The following is a 22,833-nucleotide window of genomic DNA, read 5'->3' on the forward strand; positions in this document are numbered from 1 at the left end:
AGAGCATCATCTTTACACTGGTTTCCAGCCAAGAAAATTTTTAATAAGTCAATCTTGGATATTGAATGCTTATATATATAATAGCTTGGATGTAATTTAGGTATTATTAGTTTCATCTAGGACTAAATGTGAAAGTAATATTTTCTGAATATTAGCTAGAAAAAACTCCATTTCAAAAATGCTTCTGGGCTGACACAAGTAAAATGAGTTAAATTCATCACTAAGATCATGACCCCTGAAAGGAGGGGTAAATCAGGCTTTTTATCAAACTGCATTATTAAATATTTAGGTGTACATACCATTATTTAGAGAAACCTAGAGAAACAGTTACTGTCTTCTGGGATTTTTATGACCTATGAACAATAAGATGACACCTGCTACAGATACTAATTTTACTTGAGAGGTTTTACTTAAGCCACAAATATTTGTTATGTACTGTGTACCATATATTATCACTGGGACATAATTCCTCCAGAAGCAGCAAATATAATAATAAAAGAATTAAATTAAAATATCGATGAATTGGGCAGCCCGTGTGGCTCAGCGGTTTAGCGCACCTTCAGCCCATGGCCTGATCCTGGAGACGCTGGATCGAGTCCCACATCAGGCTCCCTGCATGGAGCCTGAGCCTGCTTCTCCCTCTGCCTGTGTCTCTGCCTCTCTTTCTTTCTGTGTCTCTCATGAATAAATAAATAAAATCTTTAAAATATATATATATATATATCTGGCAGCCCCGGTGGCGCAGCGGTTTAGCGCCGCCTGCAGCCCAGGGCGTGATCCTGGAGACCCTGGATCGAGTCCCACGTAGGGCTCCCTGCGTGGAGCCTGCTTCTCCCTCTGCCTGTGTCTGCCTCTCTCTCTCTCTCTCTCTGTGTCTCTATGAAGAATAAATAAATAAAATCTTTAAAAAATATATATATATATATCAAAATATATATATATATTGATGAATTACATGAATGTGGTGTTTCAAGATAAGCGCATTTTTAGGACGGCACAAAATAATAAACGGAGATATTAGATATTTATTAGATAATAGACAAATACAGTAATGGCACAAGATAAATAAGAAGACATTACATAACATTTGTTGGACTCAGTCACTAGCATTCTTTTTTTTTTTTTTTTTCAAAATATTTATTGAGTGTTTGCCATTGCAAAGTATTATGATGAACCCAGGTAATATAGTGGTGAACAAGCAAACAGTCTCAGCCCTTGGGAAACATACATGGTAGTGAAGAAAGATAAATATTAAATAATTATAATATATACTATGGAGAGGTAGTGTGAGTTGTATCCACCTACAGAAGACCTCCGTTCTCCTGCAGGGTAAGGTTATCCTAAGGGTATGATGCTCAAAATGTGTAGGACAAATAGTAGCTAGGAGAAGGGGATAAGCATTCCTGGCAGAAATATGGCTATTGAATACCACTAAGGTGGGAAGGTGCTTGATCCTTTGGAGAATCTGAGAGAGGATGTGACTTTGATGTAGAGAGTTAGGGAAAGAGCAATCTAAGGTGAGGCTTGGGGAATAAATAGGAGCTATATAACACAAAGTCTTATGGCTGAGGACAAAGATTTTGGATATATATGTTAAGAACCATGATGAGTTACTGGAAGCTTTTTTTTTTTAACATCTTTATAAAGATAAAATTTATATACCATATAATTTAAGGTGTACAATTCAGTCATTTTCGGCATATTCACAGATACGTGCAATGATTATCGTGGTCAATTTTAGAACATTTTCATCATCTTAAAAAGAAATCCCATACATTTAGTCATTGCCCCCCTATTCCCACCTCATCTACCCACTCCCTAGACCGAAGCAACCACTGATCTACTTCCTGTTTTTATAGTGTTGCCTATTCTGGACATTTCATATAAATAGAATCAATATGTGGTCTTTTGTGACTGACTTCTTTCATTTAGAATAATGTTTCAAGGTTCATTCCTGTTGTGGCATGTATCAGCATTTTATTCTTTTTTTTTTTTTTTTTTTTTTATGGCCAAACACTATTCCAATAGTGTTGGAATTCCAGCACTATTCAAACAAATTGCAATGTGGATATACTGCATTTTGGTTGCCATTCATAAGTTGGTGGACATGGGTTCTTTCCATCTTTTGGCTATTTTGAATAATGTTACTATAAACATTCATGTACAAGTTTTTGTGTGGGCATATGTTTTTATTTCTCTTGGATATATACCTCAGAGTAGAATTGCTGGGTCATATAGAAAATATGTAAAAATATAACTTGATCTCACATTTTCTTAAATTCTGGCTTTTATTCTGGTTACATTATTCCATATGCATTGGACAGGGAAAGATGGACAGGAATAGAGAGAGGCATGAGAGAGAGCAAGTAGCTTGCACAGAGATAATAGTAAAAGAGATGGAGAAAAGTGAATGGATTCAAAATTTACTTAGGAAAAGGTTCTAGGAACATAGTAGATAGATTTTATAAGGATCCCTCTCCCATTATAAATGTAGGAAAGTATAATTGAGTTCAGAAAAGTGAAAGGGAACTGCTAGGTGACAAAACTGAAAAGAATCCAAAGACCAGAGTAGTTTGAGAGGCTCAGGGTTGGTTGAAGACCTATAGAGTAGATCTTAGCATCTGGAGGCTCAGATTTTAATGCCATGTGTGGTTATGGGAAGCATGGCTTTGGACCTGACTAGGCTAGGGGCTGTAACCAAGAACCTGTATAAAGCTAGAGTTCTCAAAAGGCTGCCTAATTCATGATAAGGGTACTTTGTCTGTGGCCCCAAGAAATGTCAAGGATAGGATAGGACCTATTCAAGGGTCTGGGCAGGGACAGAAAAATCTTTTCTGGGAAATTCTTACTACCCATATAGTGTGGAAATCCCAAACCAAGAATTTCTTCCTTAAAAGATTGATTGATTGATAGATAGAGTGTGGTGAGGGAGAGGGGGAGTGCAGAGCCCAGTGCAGGGCTTGATCTCATGAGCCTGAGATCATGCCCCAAACCTAAAACAAGAGCTCTTAACCCACTGTACCACCCAGGTGCCCCCCCCACCCCCAGCCAAGAATTTAGCAAAGAAACTAGGTCTGCAGTCTTGAAATCTGGGGCCATTGGCACAAGCACTTTAAAACTACCATGAAGAAACACACTGACAACCCAGGGTACAAAGAATTTCTATAAAACAGTTGCTGACCGAAGACAAACTCACATAGAACCTTATAAACACTGAAGGAAATGAACCACTGTGAGAGAAAGTTAGCAGATACAGCTTCTTAGATACGCTTAGAAGTATTACATGCAGATCACTATGTAATAGAATTTTTTGGATGCAAAACAGAAACCTCAAATTATTATTTAATTTGGTAACAATAATTAGAAGTGACCAGTTGTACTGAAGATAGACACATGTATAAAAATGGCAAATTAATCAGAAGCGGTTCCTAGAATAAAAGATTTTGGAACTGTGTTGTTTGTATATAGAATCCTATTTAAATGGGAACCCACATATATAAAGCATCCATTTATTGAGAGACTGCTGTGTGCCAGGCACAGTTATTAAAGATACAAGGTTAAAGAAAAACATCTTTCCTGCCCTTGAGAGCTTAAATTTATCTATTGTGGGAAGGCAAACAAGCAAATCAAATAATATAGTCAGTTGTTAAGTGCTCTGATAAAGATATGTATAGATTGCTGTGAGGGCACGGAGGAGGGGAATCTAAATTAGGCTGAGTAGGGTGACGGAGAAGGTGTGCCAGAGGAGGTGACTGGAGTTGAATTTTGAAGACAACTAGAAGTGAATTATAAGTAGTAATAGGAGGGGATGGTATTTTAGAGGGAACCCAAGAAATTCAAAAAACAAGTTCAGTATACCTGAAGCTGGGAGATGGCAAGGCCAGTGTTGCATTTCTGAAGGTGTCTTTGTGAAACAGATTTAGATGAATTAATAAAAAAAAAAAAAAGGCAGACAGTCTGTGGCCAAATTAGTTTGTAAAAGAATGGGTTAAGCAAAGGTAAACAGGATTACTCAGAAGCCTTTTCAGGATCCTTCCTCTCCGGGCTGGGGTGTTGGGGGGAGTTGGGTATGGAGAAGGGGGTAGTTAGAATTTGCAGCATTTTCCAAATTTCTGTGTCCATCGAATAGTTTTGTTTTGTTTTTTTTTTCACAGAAACCCAAGACTGGTATTCTACTGGGTATACTTTAGAAATTGTGGAGCTAGAGAGGTAGGCAGGAACCAAATCATGTAGATTTTTGTTGTGCTATGCTAAGAAACTTGAACTTCTGTTTTCAAAGCTATGGAATACCACTGAAGTATTTTCAGCTGGGGAATGACTTGATCAAATAAAACATATCATTTAAGCCTTTACAGAATTAAAGCCATTTAGAATTTCTCCCTCTAGAGAAACATAAGCTGAAAGAAAAAAAAAATCACATGTTTTGAAAACAGCTAAATTTTCCTTCTGAAAGAGCATGCTGGGTGCTAATTCTCTTGAAGCTGCAGCTTTCTCTGTAATCAGCTCATTGTGGAAGCATTTGGACTCCTGCTGGGAACCATGATGGAGGCCTGAAGCTCACATTCACAGGTCCAATTTGAAACAATTAGTGAGCACTGGGATAAATGGGGCTTTAAAACTGGCCACAGCGAGGCCCACCCAGTGGGAAAGCCACTTCTCAGAAAGAATCTCCATTTGTAGTGTAATTAGGGCATGTGGACTGGGGAGTGGGTCTTGCCATTAAACCTGCACAGCTGGCTTTTCCTTTCTGACAATGTTTGGTCCTAAGGAGGGGTAAATAGGTGTGTGCCGACCCATTGGCTCATGATCAGTCTCTGCTTTACACCCTGTATGCTTTAGTCAATTCGTTATAACTACAGATACGTCATTAAATGGGCAGAGCTAGATACAAAAAATAGATTATAATACCAAACAATAATAAACATGGAGATCTTAACACTAGATTTTTCCGGGGGGGGGGGGATTACGGACATTTTTTATTTTGTTTTTTTTCTATATATTCCAAAGTTCCAGAGTGATAAACTATTACCATTTTAAGCAGGGCAGAGAAAGGGAGCCTGAAAAAAAATTTTAATTCTAGGAACAAAGGTCTTTCTTATGATGTAAGTCCATGACGATGGCCATAATCACTGAAGAGTAAACACAAGTCAAGAAATTCAAGATTTGCAGCATTTTAGATAATTTTTTATTTTGCTACATAAGCTGAAATCATTTATTAGTTTTAAGATTTTGGATTTACAAAGTTCCTGTTGTTTTCTTTCCTGGAAAGCTCAAGTATGTGCACATGTATTCTCTTTACCTGATGTAAAGAATAGAAGTTAAACTTCCTGTTTTACAAATGCAAATGGTGAGGCCCTAGGAGCCTGGAGTGATTTGCCTACTATCACGTCTTGAGTCAGCCGCACATGGAGGTCACCACCCAAGCCTCTTCGTCTCTTGTCCTTGAACTCACTAACCATTTCTTCTTTCGGATTTAGAAATAAAGATTTTGATTCAGGGGCCAGTCCATCTTACTTGGTAGCCCAGCATGCCCCAGTCTACCTTCATGGTACTGTAATCACCGCCATCCAGTCTTTGGCTTGCCCCTGAGGATTATAGAAACCAACAGGGTCATCTGATTGTAACGGGGTTGATTTGACTGGCAGACAGCAGGACAGAAATGGCAAGTGGCAGGCAGTTGGCAGATAACTCTGCAGGGGTATCAGAGCCAAGCGGCAGCTGTCACAATAGTGTAGTGGTTGGGTTCATTTTCCCAAGCGCCAAGTTTTCCTTAGCAACAAAATGTAAACAGTTCCCTTGGCTAATATTAGAATCTGATAGTGTCTGCCTTTGATCCTCTTGCTCTGTTTCTCCTCTAGCTTTTCTCCTCTCAACCCAACCCTGGATTTTACATCTTTCTTTTTTTTAACATATGCAACTTTAATAAGAAATGAAATATAGATGACAAAGTACTGCCATTTAACTTTATACTGAATTTTACATCTTTTTTATTGGTGTCTTTCCTTTAAAAAAAAAAAGATTTTATTTATTTATTCATGAAAGACGCAGAGAGGCAGAGACACAGGCAGAGGGAGAAGCAGGCTCCCTGCAGGGAGCACGACGTGAGGTGGACTCAATCTGGGACTCAAGGATCATGCCCTGGGCCAAAGGCTCAACCTCTGAGTCACCCAGGCGTCCCTATTGGTGTCCTTTTCTTTGTAGAAACGGTTAAAATAGTTTTCCTCTACAAGAAGCTAAAATTGTTTCTCTTTCTCAGATAGCCCACGTGTGACTGTGCTTGGCCAGGATACCGTCCGTATTGGCTGAGTCGTATATACCACACTTATCGACCTTGAATCCCTTGGGGTCTTTATAAGCTAGGTAGTTATTCCTACTAATGTGAAGCTGTCAGCAAATTAATTTGGCATCATATTTGGAATGTTAGAAACTTAAACCAAGTAATTAAACTCTGAGTCATGGTTTTTTTTTTTAATTTTTTTTTATTATTATTTATTTATGATAGGCACACAGTGAGAGAGAGAGGCAGAGACACAGGCAGAGGGAGAAGCAGGCTCCATGCACCGGGAGCCCGACATGGGATTCGATCCTGGGTCTCCAGGATCGCGCCCTAGGCCAAAGGCAGGCGCTAAACCACTGCGCCACCCAGGGATCCCTGAGTCATGGTTTTTTAAAGACTCATTTCACTGTCTCCAAGCTAAAGACAGGCAGTTGTCAATTAATTGGGAAAGGCGCTCTAGAAAGGAGATTCCACAGCTCCTCCACTCTCTCAATTTTGGTTCTAAAATAGGTATTTTCTTTCCTTATCTAAAAGACTACAAAAAAGCTGAACTTAACTACGTTTTTCTATACTGAGATAGATAGTTCTCTCTCTTCCTATGACTGTGGAACAGGGAGAGAGTGAAGTGTATATAGCAGTAGATACATTTTCTACCCCCATTCTAGGGGTTTCTGGGTTGCTTAGATGATACATTATTATGTTAGTTCATCAGCTTATAGAGACCGTGCTTGTGTGATTCCTTTCCTGCCTAGTTAGTGAGGTCAGTTTCTGTTGTTTTGTAACCAAGGACGCTCCATACTGTGCAATATTTGATACTGTTGATTCTACTGTGAACATTTTTCACATTTCACTGTATCTGAAATCAGAACGCCTTACTGCTAGCTGTCATTCCTGCACATGTGTGAATTTGGCATAGGTGTAATGTTACATCCACGGAGATGTGTGCATTGCTGTACAAAATATGTCTAATTCTAAAAGATCCCTTTCAATAACTATTAAATCAAGCAGTGAAAAGGTGATGAAAAGCGTGTGTGATTGGCGCTGCTCTTTCTTTCTTAGTGGTAAAGTGGCGGTACATCTCACAATGGGTGACGTTTTAGATTTGATGCAACATGGTACCATTTAGCCAGTGAGAATGATGCTGTTGATCTATATTTAAAAACATGAACTGGAAAGTGACTGCCAGTGCATATGCAGTTTCTTTTTGGGGTGATGAAAATGTTTCAAAGTTGATGATGGTGATAATTACATAACTGTGAATGTACTAAAAACCACTGAATGGTACACTTAACTGGGGATGTGAATTGTATCTCAATAAAGCTGTTTATAAAAATAATACTGTTTAGCTCCACCGAAGTATTCTGGGAAAGAAGACCCGGATGGTGCCTGCCCTGAGTTACTACAGTAATGTTTAAGGGTCTTGAATTTCCAAGTCTGTTATCTTTTTCCTGTATTTCTGTTGCTAAGCACAGCTATGGAGACACAAACTCACTTCATTTTCCAGAGACAGTGGCATTTGTCACATAATTCCTCAGTACGCCACTTAACGGTTCAGGAGTGGAGGTTTAAAACATTTCTCCCACCCCCTTGGGACACATGCATTCCAAAGGACAGGAATCCATTCCCTCCCTGATGCAGCAGAGCCTCTGGTGGTTCTATCCCAATTCCCCAACCACTTCAGAGTAAAGTGAGCAGTCACTCAACACCTGCTACTCAAAGCCCTTATCAGCTGTGTTTTTACAGTTAATCTCCTTTTGATAAAGTGGTTCTTTTTTCAGAGCTGTGAGTATTGGAGACGTGTGGGAGGGACCAAAATCTTGTGCCTTCTCTCAGACCCCCGCCCCTTTCTCTCCTACCGGTTGATTTTCCCATGTTAGAAGAAGACGGTCACTTATAACAATCTTACAAAATGAACTCTGGTGTTTACTAGGTTACTAGGGAAGGACAACCAGAGGAGTGGCCACCCATTTGTTGAAAATGGGGCTTCTGGGAAGCTGCTGCACAGGTGTGCTCAAGGTGTGTCAGAGGTAGTTTGACCTGCTCTATCCTAGAATAGTTTGATCTGGCAGTGGAGTTCCTTACTGTTCCTGGTTCTATGGAAATCCGAGGCACAGGGAGTTGATCTTTGTGTTCTGGGGAATTGAATCAAGCCCCTGCCATAATTTGCTAGCACCTTCTGTGTTTGGGAGCTAACTTTCCGTATGCTGAGTTGAGACATCAGGAATGGGCATGCAATAGCAGAAGCAGCAGGTAAAATTTCTTTGCTTGATGCCTTTGATATCCTAGACATGTGTTTTTTCCCTCAGTCCTCTTCTCTTCCCGATGGTCCCTTGGGAAGCTGACTTGCTTGCTTGTGTTATTTGGTGTGGTTGGGGGGAGAGGGAGAGGGTGGATGTTGAAGGATATAAGATGTCCAGTGTTCAGAATAACCAGTTTAGAACTGGTGTTTCTTCATATTCCTAAAGAATTTAAACATGTGCACTGACTTAAGGATCCCACCCAAGAGGTTAAAGGAGCAGAGGACAATTAAGAATTTCAAAAGGTAGGGATCCCTGGGTGGCGCAGCGGTTTAGCACCTGCCTTTGGCCCAGGGCGCGATCCTGGAGACCCAGGATCGAATCCCACGTCAGTCTCCCGGTGCATGAAGCCTGCTTCTCCCTCTGCCTATGTCTCTGCCTCTCTCTCTCTGTGTGTGACTATCATAAATAAATAAATAAAAAAAAAAAAGAATTTCAAAGGGTAGGAACATACATCTCTTTTCAAGAGGAAACTGGTATTGGTAATGTATTCTTCTTAAGTTGGATGATAAATAGCGGTTCTGTTCTTTTTTTTATTCTTTTTTTTTTTTTTTTTTTTTTAAGATTGGCTTGTTTGTTTTAGAGAGGAGACAGGGGCAGAGGGAGATAGAGTCTTAAGCAGACTCCGTGCTAAGTGCAGAGTCCGACATGGGGCTGGATCGCCACCTGAGCTGAAACCAAGAGTTGGACACTTAGCCAACTGTGCCACCCAGGCGCCCCTGGTGGTTGTATGCTTTATAATAACTTTTTCAACCTTCAATATTATATAATGCATTTTAAGTAAATAAAACAAAAAAATTGCTGGATATGTAGGCAATTACAGAGAGAAGCTGGTTTAGGTAAATGAAGGGTTAGACGGCCTTTGAACAGGAAATTCTGAAATGCAGAGGCGAGCTCTTTGAGCTATTTGCATACTACAAACTGTACAGTCACATCGACTCTTCATGGAAGCCGGCGTTTCGCCCTACCTATAAGAAGGGAAGTTCCAGAGTGATCTTTTATGCCCAGAGGACCAGCTCCTGACAAAATCCGAAATTGTGCTGTGTCAGGCAGCGCAGAGGATTCTGTGGGTGGGTAGTTCTGTCAGCCCCGTGGAGAGATCCCTCAGTAGGCTCTGAGCTGAGCCCGTCCAGAAATACGCTGTTCTGCTGTTAGCATCTGTCGCTGTCTACGCTGCTTCTTGTGCTTTGGGTCTTTGGTTTTGCATCGCTGTATGTACTCAGGGAGAAAACCCAGACCGTTTCCTGAACGTGGTTTACTTCTGTGACCCTCTGTGCGTGTGCTCGACTTTCTTTCTGGAATGGCCTTCTTGCCATTCCTTGCTGGATGAAATTCTATTCACACTGTAAGAACCCCTGTAGGTTAGAGCCCACCGCTGGCTACCCGGCTTCCCCAGCTCCAGCCTGAGGTCCGTATTCTCTCCTGGCACTTTTCTTAGGACTGGTTTAACCAATTAATTAATCAAATTGTGTGTAGTCTCTCTTTATTTCTACATTGTGAGCTTCTTGAGAGTGCTTTTTTATTGGGTTTTCTTCTTCCCACAGAGCCTGATATGTAATGGGTGTGGGGGGAGTATTTGCTGAAGAAAACGCCAACAAGTGCCCATGTCGTGGTACGCTCTGCCAGAAGGTGGCAGCAGAGGAGCGTCAGTTGCTCTGCGTCGTGTCAGGACCCAAAGACCGCTGTTGTGCTTGGGTCAGTCAGTAGATAAGCAGATCCACCCTGGTCCATGTGAAGTGGCTTAATCCAGGGAGTGCAGATGTTTCCTGGCCTGTCGAAGCCCTCGTGGACTTTGCTATGCTGCTGCTTCCCGAGAGCACAGCAGGCTCCCGGGTGCAAGGCAAGAGACCTGGTTTACTCTTCAGCCGCCTTCTCTGGCAAGCCATTCAATGTCTTCGGGCTCAATTTCTTAACTGGTTAATCAGTGGAGTGAAGGAGACTTGTAGGTAGTATCGAATTCCAAAATCACTGAATTCTGAGTCTTCAGTGGCCCTCTGACGCTGTGCTGAGATCCATGGGTGTGATAAGAAAGGGATGTGTCCTAGGTTGTGCCCTGAAGATCAGGGACACCAAATATGCATGTAGTAAGCCAAGAGGATACATTAAGGAACAGTCCATCCTTGAGTGCAACATCGTGTTCAGGTGTTAGGAGTTCGGAGAAGAAGGTGAAGGATGTAAGATGGGCAGGTTAGGAAGGGCTTCATGAAGCCACTGAAGATGAAATTTGAGCTGGCTTTCGAACAAGGGAATGGTTTAAACGGGGTAAGACAATTCATATATTTTAAAGCTTGTTATATTATATGCAAGCTCCCAGATGCACTTAATCCTCACAGCTTTGTGAGATAAGTAATACTGTTTTCTTAAAAGATATAAGAAAACTAAGGCTCAGAGACATTATGGAACCTGCCCGCAGCCACAGAACTACTAAACGGCAAAACCGGGATTCAGAACCAGGTCTTTTGGATTTTAAAGCCCATGCTTGCTGCTCCCACTGAGCAGATGTGTGCCAGTGCCTAGTCTTAGTTGGACTAACCTGTACCATAAGCTAGCAGTGAGCACAGTGGTTAGAACCTCTTGATATTTTTAACCTTCTTGATTAACCAATTAAGAAACAGAACTTCTAGTAAATGAGTGTTTGGGGAGATAACACTCCTGAAAATACAGCAAATTGGAAACTTTCTATCCTATCTGAAATCAAAATAGGAAATATGGGTTTTTGAGAAACAAATGAGAAGCTGCCTTGTGGGTCCACTGGCTTGTTCAGTATCTTGTGAGGATGTTGGGTATGAGAAGTTCACATCTGGGAGAATTCCAGAGCCATGGGCAGGCTTATTTCTATTTTAAGAAATACTTAAAAATTGGGATTGGATGACAGCAATTACCTGAATGGTTCATTGTTTCTGGTTTGTCTTTAAACCATTTTTCCCCCTTTCCCAGAGTCTCTTAGCTAATCCTGGGTAGTATAATGACCTACTTCTTTAAATTGTTTCCTCTGAATAAATCTTAGTCTTCTAACCTGGAAAAGGGAAATTGAATGTGATTCACAAATGTGGTGCACTTGTGCTGAAGTGGCTCACTGCTCATTGACATGTAAATAAAATATAGTAATAGCTCAAGGATCCTTCAAGAACTGCATTCCTTTATAATGAAGCTCACAGCGTTTAAAAGAAAGAACATTTGGCACACAAAATTTGTAAGCAGTGGGAAGTAGAGCTGCAGGCTTAGCTGTATCTGTGACAGAAATACTCCTGCACAAAGATTTTGTTTGTCCTTGACAGGTGCTTGTCCCTCCCATCTTAATAGACTTACCCCTGTTGCTGCACTGCCCTCTGGGGTCACCATGTCTCACTGTCTTCGCTGTTGCTCTTGGAAAAGCCCTCTCATGCCCCTTTATGCACTTCCTAGCCTCCTGTTCTCTCCTCAGCCTATTAAAGTAGACATTCTCCCCACCCTCCTGTCCAGTGAAATTGCTCTATCAGGGCCCTGTGGTGTTCCTGACCATCAGATTCCTCAGTTGCTTCATCTTTTACCTTGAACTCCCAGCAGCACACTATGACGTTGACGGCTGCCTTCCTAAATCTTTTTTTTTTTTTAATTTTTTTATTTATTTATGATAGTCACAGAGAGAGAGAGAGAGACAGAGACAGAGACACAGGTAGAGGGAGAAGCAGGCTCCATGCACCGGGAGCCCGATGTGGGATTCGATCCCGGGTCTCCAGGATCACGCCCTAGGCCAAAGGCAGGCGCTAAACCGCTGCGCCACCCAGGGATCCCTGCCTTCCTAAATCTTTATTCTACGTTGACCCCTGAGATTCCTACTACCATTCTTTCTTGGCCCACTTCTGTCCTTTCTGACTGCTCCTTCTTGGTATCCTTTTTAGCCCGTTTTCTTCCTCAAACACCTTACATATTGTTCCCCAGGCTTTCTTTGTTTCTCTTCTCAGGACTCTCTAGCTGATCTTGTCCACTCCAGGCCCTCAGCTGTTACACGTCTGTATTTCCAGCCCAGACTTCTCTGCTGAGCTTCATGCGACTGCGTGGAAAGGACTTACTAGAACAGTGCCTGACTTCCAGTAGCCACACCTAATGATAGCCATTTCTGGCCATTGTCACCCACCCCCCCGCCCCCATATTCATGATTTAAGGTATTGTTACAGGTATGCATTTTTAAGGATTCTTGAGTCCTCTATAGAAAGAGTATAAACAAGCCAAACCATTCCCTTCCCTCTGACCCAGAAAAGCTGGAAAGAGAGAGAAAAGTCTATTAGTTTTCATGTATTTTTTTAGGCTTATTTATTTATTTGAGAGAGAGAGAGAGTGTGTGCATGTGAGCAGGGGGAGGGGAAGCAGGAGAGGGAGAGGGTCCCCAGGCAGACTCTCCACTAAGCCTGGAGCCCCATGCAGGGCTGGATCCCAGGACCCTGAGATCATGACCTGCACGGTAATCAAGAGTCAGGCACTCGGGCAGCCCCTGTGGCGCAGCGGTTTAGCACCGCCTGCAGCCCAGGGTGTGATCCTGGAGACCCTGGATCGAGTCCCACGTCGGGCTCTCTGCACAGAGCCTGCTTCTCCCCCTGCCTGTATCTCTGCCCCCCCCCCCCCCGTATCTCTATGAATAAATAAATAAAATCTTAAAAAAAAAAAAAAGAGTCAGGCACTCAACTAACCAACCAGGTGTCCCAGTTTTCATGTATTTTAAAAAGTCTTTGTTCAGGTTCCTGCCTAAGTGTCACCCAGTTGAGAAGCATACAAATGAAACTAGAAGCCTTCTCTTTTACTTCACCAAGAAGTAACTTCTTCCTCACCAAATCCTGTCGTTCATTGTCAAGAATCCTTCAATTCCACTCCCTCCTCTCTATCCACGACCGCCCTCTGTTGACCTGGGCACTCCCAGCTGGAACTTTGACCTTCTCCCTTGCCCCCTCCCACCAGTCCATCCTCTACAGTGCAGATCTGATCAGCTCATTCTCCTGCTTGCAACGAGGAACAGTGCCATAAGCAGTGTTGTCCCGGCCTTGGTTTTAGGAGGCCTCTTCTCAGTCTCTAGGTTCTGTTCACATCACCTCTATGTTTTATTTCTCACCCCTTAGACAGTACTAGGTTTCCTATCCAGAGCACAATCACTTTATAGCATGGCACTTCTTATCTAAATTTTATTTATTTATTTATTTATTTAAAATTTTTTTATTTATTTATGATAGTCACAGAGAGAGAGAGAGAGAGAGGGAGAGACACAGGCAGAGGGAGAAGCAGGCTCCATGCACCGGGAGCCCGACGTGGGATTCGATCCCGGCTCTCCAGGATCGCGCCCTGGGCCAAAGGCAGGCGCTAAACTGCTGCGCCACCCAGGGATCCCTAAATTTTAATTATCACTACTTTATCACGAGATCCTGCTGGGAGTCAGGCCTCCTTTATCTTGAAGTGTAGTATCTGGAGTAGGTAAAAAAAAAAAAAAAAAAAAAAGTGTAAGAGGGGACAATGGTCAGTTAAATGGAATAAAGAAAAGGAAGGAATGGATCAACACCCTGTTGATGAAACACTAAAATGCTAAACAAATAAATAGGTAATTGGGGCAATCTTTAAGACTATGATGAATAAATGGATCAATACTCTGTTGATGAAACATTAAAATGGTAAACAAACAAATAGGAAATTGGGGCAATCTTAAAACTATGATGACTTGAACTCTAAATTTCCTCCATAACCTTAATTGAGTCCAGTAACCATGTTGGAGCATCTACAATAGGCTAGGCACAGTGCTAAATGTAATGATGTCGTGGCAAAAAAATAGCCTCCACCTTCCTAAAACTTAGAGAATGGTGGCTACTGGTGAATAGAAGATAAGGAATTTTATTTCACAAGGTCTTAGGCTCATTTTTGTTATGATCTATAGGATAGTAGTTATACCTAATTTAGTGGGCTGGGCCAGTTACTGGTTTACTTACTACTTTTTAGTGTGAATGAAAAACTTGGTGTGTTCCTTCATTATCAAGTTTTAAGGCTTTGTGTGTAATGACAAGAAAATTCCCCTTCGGCTGAGACTTGGGGGAGATTGACTAAAAAGGGGCATGAGAATTTTGGAGGGTGATGGAACTGTTCTGTAATCTTGATTGCGGTCGTGGCTACCGGACTATACACACTTGTCAAAACCTGGAACTCATAGACCTCTAAACTTTTTAGGGCAGTTTTTACTGTGTGTAAATTATATCTCAGGAAACTTGACTAAAAATGCAACTGAGGCTTAATTAAAGGAATCTGAGTCCTCTAAAAAGTGTAGTGATTGGATAGGGAAGATAATAGATCTCTTTTATAGCCCTTCTCTGAAGAGAAATCTGATTTAAGTCCTTGAAGAACTTCTTTCCTTCTAGACCCTTCTCTTCTTCTTTTTTCTTTTTTTAATATTTTATTTATTTATTTATTCATGAGAGACAGAGAGAAGCAGAGACACGGGCAGAGGGAGAAGCAGACTCCCTGTGGGGAGCCTGATGTGGGACTCGATCCCAGGACCCTAGGATCAGGCCCTCAGCCAAAGGCAGATGCTCAACCAGGGAGCCACCCAGGCATCCCAACCCATCTCTTGTTAGCCCATACTTCAGGAAAGCCCAGAAATCTCTGAAATTGCTAGCAAAAATTTTGTTATACATAATTGCTTTTTTTTTTTTTTCTGGGAAGAGAAGACAGTTTAAATCTGGTTGTCATAAGTAGGTTACTGTTCAGTAAAGGTTGAAAAACACAGGTTTGAATGCTTTCCTACTTCCCAGGTGCCCCCTTTTTCCTGAAGAAGACCATGCTAGTGATGCCAGCAGCTGGAGACCCGTTTCTGGAGTGGGTGGGAGGAGTCTGTGAGTCTACGGACCTTAGTATGTAGAGCCCACCCGGTGCTAACACAGGCCTGTTCCTAATCCCCTCCTTACATGGGCTGGAGCTCCTTTCTCCACCTTCTTGAACCTAAATGCTGGCACCCTCTCTGTCCTAAGGCTGACCAAAGGGCTTTTTTTTTTCCCCTGATAATATAAATATTATGGTAGTATATCCTAAAAAGTACCTGTGCATTCTATATCACTGCCAAATATGATAATAAAGGTTTTTTCTAAGTGTAAATATAAATACATCTTTTTGTTTAAAACAATTCTTTGAATATTAATGATCAGTTTTTAAAGTTTGAGATGCCTAGGTAGCACAGTCAGTGAAGCATCTGACTTGATATCAGCTCAGGTTGTGATCTCAGAGTCCCTGTGAGATGGAGGCCCCCCCTTCTCAGCACAGAGTCTGCTTGTCCCTCTCCCTCCCCCTTTGCCCCTGCCACCACTTGAGTACATGCATGCTCTCTCTCTAAAATAAATAAATAAAATCTTTAAAGCCTTTAAAGTTTATAAGTTTCCACAATGCACATATTTTAAATAGGAAATAATTATTTATCCATAGTCTTCCCATGAGCCATATCCCTGCTAATATCTTCATATGTTGTGTTGATTTTGAGATTATACTGTAGCTTTTTTTTTTTTTTAAGATTTTATTTATTTATTCATAAGAGACACAGAGAAACAGAGACAGAGACCCAGGCAGAGGGAGAAGCAGACCCCATGCAGGGAGCCTGATGCAGGACTCGATCCCAGGTCTCCAGGATCACACCCCGAGCCAAAGGCAGATGCCCAACCGCTGAGCCACCCAGGTGCCCCTGTAGTTTTTTTTCTTACTAAAATATTATTAAATACTACACAAATACCCAACATATCTATTTTCTGGCTCAAATAAGTCCTGGCTATATTAGCTTCACTATTTTTTTAAATAAAATATTAAAAATACAGTTAAACCCCTTGCTTAAGTCTTGCTTTCATCCCCGACTCCCTCCCTAGCTAGAGGTAGTCACTATACTGAATTTGGTGTTTTTGTGATTTGCACATTTTTATTAGTTACTATTCTGTTTCTATGTACACACATATTACTGCTTTTACATGTTTTTGTTCCTTATATAAATTGTATCATTCTGCACACATCATTCTGAAACCTGTTTTTTCATAGCATTCTTTTGTTCATTTTGGTCCATTGTGTAGATGCACCACAGTTTGGTTTTGGTTTTTTCTACTAATGGTCATTTAGGTCATTTTCTTTCTCTCTCTCTCTCTGTTTTCGTTAATGCTAATTATTCTGCTGTGCTGCTGTGTACATTCTTGTTCATGTTTCCTTATCTAAACATGTAACAGTTTCTCAAGGGTATTAATTTTCAAGTGGAATTTCTGGATCTAAAGAGTGAGTACCTCTTTACTTGAGATGCCAGATTGCTCTCCTGTTTACATTCTCACTAGCAACGTATGAGAGCTTCTACTTTACGACTAATGTTGTACTTGATAATGTCAGTGATTTTTGCTTTTGAGAATCAAAGGAAGATGGAAGTGGTTTCTCCTTGTTTTCATTGGCATTTCATGATCATTAAGTGAAACTGAACATCATCTCTTATGTTTATAGGCTTTTGGGGTTTCCTGTTTTGTAAATTCCTTGATTATACACTTTGTTATTACTTTTGGATTTTTTGCACCTTTTTAAAATTGGTATAAGTTCTTTACATATTCAAGATACTAATGTTTTGCAAGTTACGTATTTGTAGTAGTTTGTCTTCTAATGTCTATATAGATTCTGTCATATGAAAGTTCCTTAGTCTATTCAGTGGTTCCCCCCCTGTTGTTTTATATTTGGATTATTTCCATGAATATTTTGTGTGTTGACTTTCTTGAATATTCTTCTTTAAAAAAATTCAGTGATGGTGCTGAATTTGACCTGGTCTATTTTGTAGTTGGTGATAAACATTCTAGACAGTTGGCCAAGTCCAGTTGGTACAGCCTGTGGGCATGAAATAAAGCAGCACTTGCACTTTTGGTGGCTGAATCTGCCATTCTTGGCATCCCTAACACCTGTTTTGACCAATGAACTAACTGTAGAGTGACCTAAATAAGTAAAACATTGTCATTTGTAAAGGTGGCTTTGGCACTTGAAACTGGAGTGTTTTTAATGGAACAAATGTTCAGAGGCACAAGAATTCGAGGCAATATAGTACTTATCAAAGGTAGGTCACAGGAACACCAGACTCACATTGTTTGTAAAGCAGACAGAATTCTCTAAGCTGTAGTTCGGTGCTATATAACTTCAGAGGTTAGAGCAGGGGTCAGCATTTGGGGGGGTTTATGGGCCACATGGTCTCTGTTGCAACTGCTCAACCCTGCGCCTGCAGCACAGCAAGCAGTAGGCACACAGCCTCGCCCCTTGGTTGCTGTATTGTCCGTCACTGCTTTGGCACTACATGGAGTTGTTCCACGGCCTTGTGAAGCCTGGAATATATGCTATCTGACCCTTTACAGGAAGTTTGCAGACTTGGCGCTGTTGATATTTGGGTCCAGATAATTCTTTGTTGCTGCCCCCCTGGGGGACAAAATTGTTCCCTGTTGAGAACCACTGTCCTAGAGGATTCAAGAAATGCTTTGTTTAGCTGAGGGAAATCCTCCCTCTTTTTTTTTTTCCCTCTTTTTTTAAAAATAATTATTCTGCATAGTGGAGCTTTGATTCCTTGCTTAAGCTTTAGCTCTGATCTCAGTGTTGAATTAGAGAGGAAAATATGTCACATGAGCACTTGAATAGAATTGTCCTTAAACTATGAAATCAGATCATATCCTGATATGTGACACATATCATATCTGGAAGTCTTCCTAATCTGTAGGTAGCTTATCGACTTGAGCAGTACTTAGTCTCCCTGTGTTTAGCTTTAACCCATTTATGCCAGATCTGAAATTTGTCCCCACATTTGTCTGTCGTCCCCACATGTGTTCTTTTTTGTCTGCCTCTACCTGTTGGCCTTTGCCAGTGGGCTAGGCCTGAGCCTCTACTAAGCAGTATTTACAGCTCACTTGGATAGACACAGCAACTAGGATAGCCCAAGGGCAGATGAAATAATATCCAGAGTAAGAATGCAGTGTCTCTCTTGCTCTGTCGTCTTTCACATGAAGGAGCATTCCTCCCCCTCCCCTGTCTATGAAATGAGAAGTAGTATCGATTGGTTTGGTACAGTGTTATAAAATATGCATCTAATGGAATGGTATTTTGGGCATTATTAGCAGCATTGGCTCTGCCAAGCCCCAAGATTTTTGCCTTCCTCGCCTTTTCTCCTCCCCTTTCTTCTCCTCCTCCTTCTTAGCAGCAGGTTCTTAGCAAATTGCAAGCTTTGCCTCTGGCTTGCTGGATAGCAGTGGAAGTGCAAGCCTTTTCTAGTTTCCAAGGGAGACCGGGTGCTGAGACTGCAGTCTTGCCCAGCAGCCACTTACCTTTCTTGCTATTCGTCTCCACACATCTTTTGACCTTCATTCTGCTATGCAGGCCTGCTCGAGGAGGTAATAGTCTGTTTTCTTGGCGCTCTCTTTATAAAGGGGGCAGAGGGAATGTAGGGGGGTACGGGGTAAGGAATCTGGGGTTAGCAGAGAGTAAATGCTGCCATTAGGAAGAAAGTATCTCTGAAGTGTGCCGTATCTGTGAGCTTCTTCCTATTTGCTGTATCTATAAATATCTTAAAGGTAGGAGCCCCAGCACTACGTTGTATGACTTTAAAGCACCACATGTAAAAACGCAAAATCAATGTAATAATGCCTCTGAGAAGCACAGAAGAAAAATGGGAACTTAATCTTTGGAAATTAAATAAGATCAATTGGTTTTAAACTTCACTGGCTGACAGCCTGCATTCTGTTAGGCTTATGTTATATGAGCTGAATCTGTTTTCAGGTTTAAGGAGAGAGCACGGTGATAATGTCTCTTAATTGGATTCTCCAGTCTTCTGGAGCTGTGCTTTCCAATATGGTAGCCAGTCGCTGTGAGTGGCTATTTAGATTTAAGTTAATTAAAAATTAAATAAGATTAAAAATTCATTTCCTCTACCACATTTTAGGTGCTCGGTAGTCACCTAAAGTGTGCTGTGACCAGCAGCTACCTACCATATTGGACTCTGAAGGTATACAACTTTTCCATTATCATACGAAGTTCGTTGGACCATACTACAACAAGTGACCTACAGAATATAGGAAATTTAGTATTTGACCAGAACCAATGAATAATGGACATTTTAGTGAAAAGACTTAGAGACTGTTTGTCCAGAATCAGCATATAATTATGGATTCACTAGAGTTTAAAGCAACATGGGACCTTAAAACTATACACTTACCCTTTATTTTGTAAGTGAAGAAACTAAGGTACCAAGAAATTAAGTGATTCTCTTTCAGGTGAAGCAAGTAGTTAATGGCAGAACCGAAACTAGAACCCAGTACCTGTTCTTTCTGCTGTACCACAGTGTTAGCATCCCATACCCAACTGGAAATAGCAAGGAAAACTTGAACTAAAACCTACCCGCTAGGGCCCTAGCAACTGTAGAGTCAACATATCCTCTGAAAGAGACTTAGGTCCTTCATATCACCTCTCACTTGTATTTTGTTCATGACAGCTTTATAGCATGTTGGTGGCAACCTCTGAAAATGTAAAAATCACTCTTTCCCCAGATAGAGTGTTGATTATGGCATACTTTTGGGAAACCATCAGGGGAAGATAGGAAAAGTCTAATGCAAGATGTCTTTATTCACCAATTCCTGATACTGCTAGATTTGGAGAAAGAAATATCTTGCTCCATAAATCTACATAATTAGCATACCATGGTATGAGTTGTGAAGAAATAGTTTGCATCTCAGTGGTGCAATGTAAGAAACGCTGTACTAGAAGCAGAGACCATGGTTAATGGTCCCTTTAGGCCTGTGGCTGAACAGCATTGTGAGCTTAGGCTTATATCAACTCATCTTTAAGATAGGAATTTGTCATCTCTAGCTGAAGTCTTGGGATTAGATCAGATGACTTCTTGAAGCCATAAAGTCTTTAGCCACGGGTTTATGAGTCTGTTAATCCTCTGTCTCCCTCCCCTAAAGCTATCTCTGTATGCTTCGAGATTAATATCAAAGCAGTTTCTTTTTGGCCTTTCTGGAATACCTTTGTTTCCATATCCTTATACATAGAATACAGTCCAGGGAATGACAAGCTGTCTTACAAGGCCGTGAGATATTCTGTAATTAATGACCATGGTCCTTCCCTGTTTGAGACTAACCATGTAAGTACCCTCTCTCATCAGTAGAGATTTTAGAAACAAGACTCCTTAAAGCTATTTAAAAAACCAGTTTCTTATTCCAGACAAAATTTTATTCTCTCAAAATTCCAGGGAAAACAGCTTTGTTCTTGCCTTGGAGATCATGGAGATTCTTTCATTCTTCCCCTTACAGTAGTTTTACATTTTTTTAGGTAGCCCTTTGAACCTTTCTAGGGGATATTTTCAAGGGAATTAAGACCTCTTCCAAATGAATTATCCATTTCTGGTAAAAATAATTAAGGGGAACTCTTTTATTAGTTTAGATGGGTTGGGTGTTACAGTACTCTCGCAGCCTTTCTTTTCCAAATTACCACTAGTGAGCTTTGAATGTGTTGATGAAAATAATGTAGTGGGACACATTGCAGCAGCAATCAAGCCGCGCTGAGTACTTTCTATGTGCCAGCTAGTGTTCTAGGTGCTTTATGTGTTTTATTTGAGCTTTACAAGAACCCTGTCTGTACCTGCTAATATCTGTTACAGCTGTTAATATCTTCATCATATGAGAAGCTTGGGTTTAGAGTACTTAAATATTTCATCCAAGATCATTTAGCAAGGAAGTTGAGCCAGTGTTCAAACCAGGCAGTTTGATTCCCGTCAGGATACTTTATCACGACACTGTTGTTATCAGAAGGTATTTTAGGTCTTCTATTATTATTTATTGTGACTTTCTTCAGGTTCACTAGTGATTTACTGGGCATTTTGCACAGCTTCTTTTTTTAAGATTTATTTATTTATTTATGATAGACACACACAGAGAGAGAGAGGCAGAGACACATGCAGAGGGAGAAGCAGGCTCCATGCCAGGAGCCTGACGTGGGACTCGATCCCGGGACTCCAGGATCGCGCCCTTGGCCAAAGGCAGGCGCTAAACCGCTGAGCTACCCAGGGATCCCCCTTTTGCACAGCTTCTTAAGATAAAACTAGTCCATCTAAGTATATAAAGGGTCCCTATGAATTGAACATGCAGAGAACAAATTATTTTTGTGAGGTCATGCTAATTCTCTGTAATTATTTGAATTCCACTGATTATGTAACCTCAAGGTCTTAGCAAATACAAAAAAAAAAAAAAAAAATGCTACCTGCCCTCTAGGAAACACATAGAAGATATGGTAATCAAAGTATTTTGGCATTGGATTCCTTTCTCTACCACTGAGTTGGGGATGTTAGCCTACTTTTATCTGGATGTCAGAAAGCCAAAATAGATGTAAACCCACGGCTTCTGCTATACTTTCTACTGTACTGTTTTGTGAACACAGACGTATCTTTTTTTCATAGCAATAAGGAATTGTGTAGCGCTCAGATTTCTTGGATGGTTCAGATGTTTCACAGAAAGAGCAAAAAAAAAAGAAAATTTCAATTTACTAATACACATTGAGAGGAAAAGTGTGACTGTTAAAATATAGCTTGGTTGGAGACTTCTGCTTCAGGATATAGTATATCTTTTTTTTTTTTTTAATCCTGCTATTCTTGCATTTCTTTTTTTTTTAAGATTCTATTTATTTATTCACAAGAGATACACAGAGAGAGAGAGAGAGAGGCAGAGAGACAGGCAGAGGGAGAAGCAGGCTCCATGCAGGGAGCCCGATGCGGGACTCGATCCCGGGTCTCCAGGATCACGCCCTGAGCCGAAGGCAGGCACCAAACCACTGAGCCATCCAGGGATCCCTAGTATTATCTTTTATTAGACACTCTCCCACTGAGAATAAATAGGAAAACTGGGTAGATATTAGAAAGTATCTTTGAAGGTATTGGAGAGTTATTAAGAAAATGAGGACTTGAGGGATCAAGATCCTGGAGAGAAGGAAGTCATAAAGAGGTGAACCCAACATTTGGCTGTGCTTTCCCACTTGAGGCATTTGCTAATTAATAAAGCCATAGCTACAAGACTAAGAAACTGGGCAGGATTTTCAATAGTCTCATGGAGCTGAGGGAACAAAAACTGGAGTTCAGGAAGTGGGACCCCATACATTCATCTGAGACCACTGAAGGACTACATTCTAGAACTAAAGGCTTCCCAGAAATAGACCAGCCCTTGCAAAGACTGAAGGCTAGTTTCTAGTCAGCTCCATCTCAAGGTAGATGAGGATCATTTGCCTTGA

At 41.0% G+C, this 22,833-nt stretch overlaps 1 protein-coding gene across 15 annotated transcripts in view; it reads left to right on the forward strand.

Annotated features, from left to right (window-relative positions):
- Positions 1 to 22,833, forward strand: part of PPP1R12B (protein phosphatase 1 regulatory subunit 12B) — a 205,943-nt gene that overhangs the window by 85,265 nt on the left and 97,845 nt on the right. Inside the window, exon 1 of one of the 15 annotated variants that reach the window (XM_077902524.1) lies at positions 8,475 to 8,527. The exons of the other annotated variants lie outside the window; for them this stretch is intronic. The gene's annotated coding sequence lies outside the window, so the exon portion shown is untranslated. Of the gene's footprint in view, positions 1 to 8,474; positions 8,528 to 22,833 lie in introns of those variants that run through there. 15 annotated transcript variants of the gene reach the window in all.

The sequence above is a fragment of the Canis aureus genome, chromosome 6 (assembly GCF_053574225.1).
Source record: "Canis aureus isolate CA01 chromosome 6, VMU_Caureus_v.1.0, whole genome shotgun sequence".
Taxonomy (NCBI): domain Eukaryota; kingdom Metazoa; phylum Chordata; class Mammalia; order Carnivora; family Canidae; genus Canis; species Canis aureus.